The 3,712-nt window shown below is 41.7% G+C and overlaps 1 long non-coding RNA gene across 1 annotated transcript; it reads left to right on the top strand.

Moving 5' to 3' along the window:
* Positions 1-322: 322 nt before the first annotated feature.
* On the top strand, positions 323-3,437 carry LOC309862902. Its single transcript, XR_014310781.1, has 2 exons — positions 323-524; positions 1,966-3,437. It is a non-coding gene; the product is annotated as an uncharacterized lncRNA (long non-coding RNA).
* Positions 3,438-3,712: the final 275 nt, after the last annotated feature.

Here is a 3,712-nt window from a genome sequence, read left to right as displayed (position 1 = left end):
GCAGAGACAACTATCATATGATCTCCCTGATATGAGGAAGTGGTGATGCAACATGGAGGCTTAAGTGGGTAGGAGAAGAATAAATGAAACAAGATGGGATTGGGAGGGAGACAAACCATAAGTGACTCTTAATCTCACAAAACAAACTGAGGGTTGCTGGGGGGAGGGGGTTTGGGAGAAGGGGGTGGGATTATGGACATTGGGGAGGGTATGTGCTTTGGTGAGTGCTGTGAAGTGTGTAAACCTGGTGATTCACAGACCTGTACCCCTGGGGATAAAAATATATGTTTATAAAAAATAAAAAATTAAAAAAAAAAAAAAGAATCTGTTCTCCTTTAACAGGACACCATTGAGAACTGGTTATTTTACCAAGGCTTTGACTGGGATGTCATATTTGAAAAGAGTCAGATATGAACAGACAGTTTAAAGGAACTAAGGTTGATTTTATGAAACCTGGAGCCATAAAGCCCCTTGGGACTGTTGGCCTGATACCTTGCTTACAGAGTTCCCAGCAGCCTCACCAGGTGAGTAAAGAATGTCACTCCTTGGTAGGTGCAATCTCAAAAGAGGAACTCGCCCAAATCGACAGGTATTGCAGGCATGCCTGATGGCAAGTATGTGGCTTGGCTTCTGGCCCGGAGAGGCTACTAAAAGTTCAACCTAGAGATTCCTTATAAAAAGTTTCAGCAAAGCAGATACTAAAAGATCTATTGATCACACTCAACTGTTCTTGCTGAGCTTATGTAAATAATGGGCCAAGTTTGTCAAAACTGGACTTGTTTCACAAGTGAATTAGTCCTGATTTGGCTATCTCTGTAAATGAGGGTTATTTTAGAGAGAAAAATTGTTTTAGTAACACACCTTTATGGATGTTAAATTCTAGATTTGATTGTCTTTAAATGTTTACCTAAGCTAAACAATTTGAGGTAAACTTCAGAGAAGTTGTACAATAGCTTCTTTAGTCGATCTTACTGTTTTGTGGGGATATTCGCAGACCCCACGGCACATGATTAAACAACTGGAAAATGGGATTAATTCCCTACAATTATATAACTTAACTAATACCTTGTGTGTGGCTGGGATAATGAAATTGCCTAAAAGCCAGCATACCGCACTTCATAGGATTAACTATGGACTTGTGGAGACAATGGATGACCCCACTTTGTTTATAAGTGGATTGTATGATGCATGGGGGACTCCCCTTATCTCTTGACAAGTTTTCTCCCACTTGACAATGATCCTCTGTAATCAGGATATTGTTAAGGCTGGACCACTCAAAGGTCGTCTTATTGGTTTCATCCCTTAGTCATATTTATCCTAGAGGCCACCTCTGTTGAGGTGCAATTGCAAATAGATGCTTTAGCGAAACCTAGAACAGCAGCCCTCATAAAAGGAGCCTCAAAGCTCACTATGGGACACTCCCTGACTGTAATGACTTCACATCAGGTCCAGATTTGTCTTAGAATTCAAAGGCCATCAGTGGATGATAGAAACCAACTAATTAAGTATTGGACTATACTTATAGATATGCCAGAATTAATACTTAAAACTTGTCAAACTTTAAACCTAGCTACCTGTATGCCTGAACCTGACCACTGTACTTCTTTCTCTGTGGAGCAGAGGTGTTCAAAGGTTGTTGATATTGCTTATTCTATAATCAATAACCTCTGAACATTTTTGCTCTATAGACAGTCCTACAAAATAGGATGGCCTTAGATGTCCTGACAGCAGCCTAGGATGGCACATGTGCAATTATCAAGACAGAATGTTGTGTGTACATTCCAGACTATCACAAAAATGTCACAGGACTAATAAAATATATGAATACCCAAATTAAGGCCCTACAAGATCCTTCTCTCTCTCAGTGAATGGTTAAGTTCCTGGTTTGAAGGAGGACTATGGCCAAATCTCCTCGGGCTTTTCATTCTTATCGCCTTATTAACCTTAATATGTTGCTTCGTTCAGTGTTTCTCTACTTGATGCCGAGACTCCATTGCTGCAATGACTTCACCACGACAGACGATCCTTGTCGCGCAAGAGGACGTCTCTTCACTGTCAGCGCTGGATTCAGCTGCCTCCACCTTTCGTAACTCCCTTATACATTCCTACCCTGATCAATATTGACCCCTGTAGGTAGGGACAGCTGTACACCCCTATTCAGCAGGAAGAAGTTACAGAAGATGAGACCTTCCACCTTCAACCACCTTAAAGATTTAAGGGTCAAAATTGTTCAGGGGGAAATGATAAAGGAGCAGGAGGCTGGCTGAGGATGGAGAAGGGGCTGATGCCTTGCAACCCCTCTCCACCCACTCCCCTTGGTAATATGTGTGACATTCCACAGGCACCCCTGACCGCCTTAAAAGAAGAGTGTTGCTTTTATGCAGATCAAACTGGAGTAGTCAGAGAAACTATGGATAAACTCAGAGAAAGACTTGCTCAAAGAAAAAGGGATTTTCAGTCCCAGCAGGGATGGTTCGAAAACTGGTTCAACAGATCGCCTTGGCTTACTACTTTGTTGTCATCTATAACGGGCCCTCTCATCATTCTGTTATTAATTCTAACTTTTGGTCCTTGTGTCTTAAACAGGTTAGTACAATTCATTAAAGATCGCCTGTCTGTTGTTCAGACTATGGTCTTGACTCAGCAATACCAACTACTTAATCAAGTAGAGTCCCAAAAGGACTCAATTGAAGAACAAAACAGATGGATATAAGATTATATCCATGATAAAGAAAAAGGGGGGAATGAAGGACCTCAGGTCAGAACTATAGTATAGCCTATAAGTTTTAACATTCTTTTTATAACCAGCTTATGCTAACTAAGAAACTGTGGCCAGCTGACCATAGATAAGGGAGTCAGCAAGCAGCATAACAGGATAACGAATAGCAAAAATCTGTGTTTAACCCAGCTGTTTCTGGCTTCTGTATAATAATGCTTCTAATGCTTTGCTAAGAAATGAAAAATTGCTTAAACCCTCGTTCGCTATGTAATCAAATAAAGTTATACCCTTCCCCTGTTAAGAATTTCCCCTACTACTAAGTAAAATTGATAAGGGTTGCCTCCCGTACCAAGGCCGGAGACGTACGGTTCAGCACGTACGCTAGCTGGAGACGTGCGGTTCAGCACGTATACAGATAAAGGTTAGAAACGTGCAATTCAACACGTACCCTCTACTGTACACTACCTGAACGGTGACTGGCCAGAATGTATGGTTGGTTTTAAAGGATTGGCTACCTATGTGTAGGCCTTACTGTAATGCTTTGAAATTACTGGCTAGAAAAGTGAGGGCTCTGATGTAATGGACTGTAAAATTCTATATTAAGGGACTCCCGAAACAGATCAGGGCTCTCAGACATTGACCCATCCCTCGCGGATTTCATGGTCAAGTGTCCCTGGGAGTCCGAGCATGCCCGAATAAAATCCTCTTGCTTATTGCATCCAGTGGTCTGTGAGTGCGTCCTTGGGTGCGGGGCCTCTAGGGTCTTTCAGGGTCATGGGAAGAGGTTGTGTCTTCATGCTTTTCTGGACCAGAGCCATGTTGTCTGGTTATAGAGATCAAGGACCTTTATGTGACCATGTCATTATTATTCTTGTTATTTTATGAAACCAGTTGAGACATTGACTTCGAGACCCAAATACCAAAAGGAAAAACATAAGGTCAAGGATATGTATGAGGACTGAACTTGTGGTGCTTTTGATTAGTATGGGCGAT

The sequence above is a fragment of the Mustela nivalis genome (genome assembly GCF_964662115.1).
Source record: "Mustela nivalis genome assembly, chromosome: 4".
Lineage (NCBI taxonomy): Eukaryota > Metazoa > Chordata > Mammalia > Carnivora > Mustelidae > Mustela > Mustela nivalis.
Note: the sequence above shows the minus strand (reverse complement) of the source record. Positions and strands in the feature narration are given on the sequence as shown.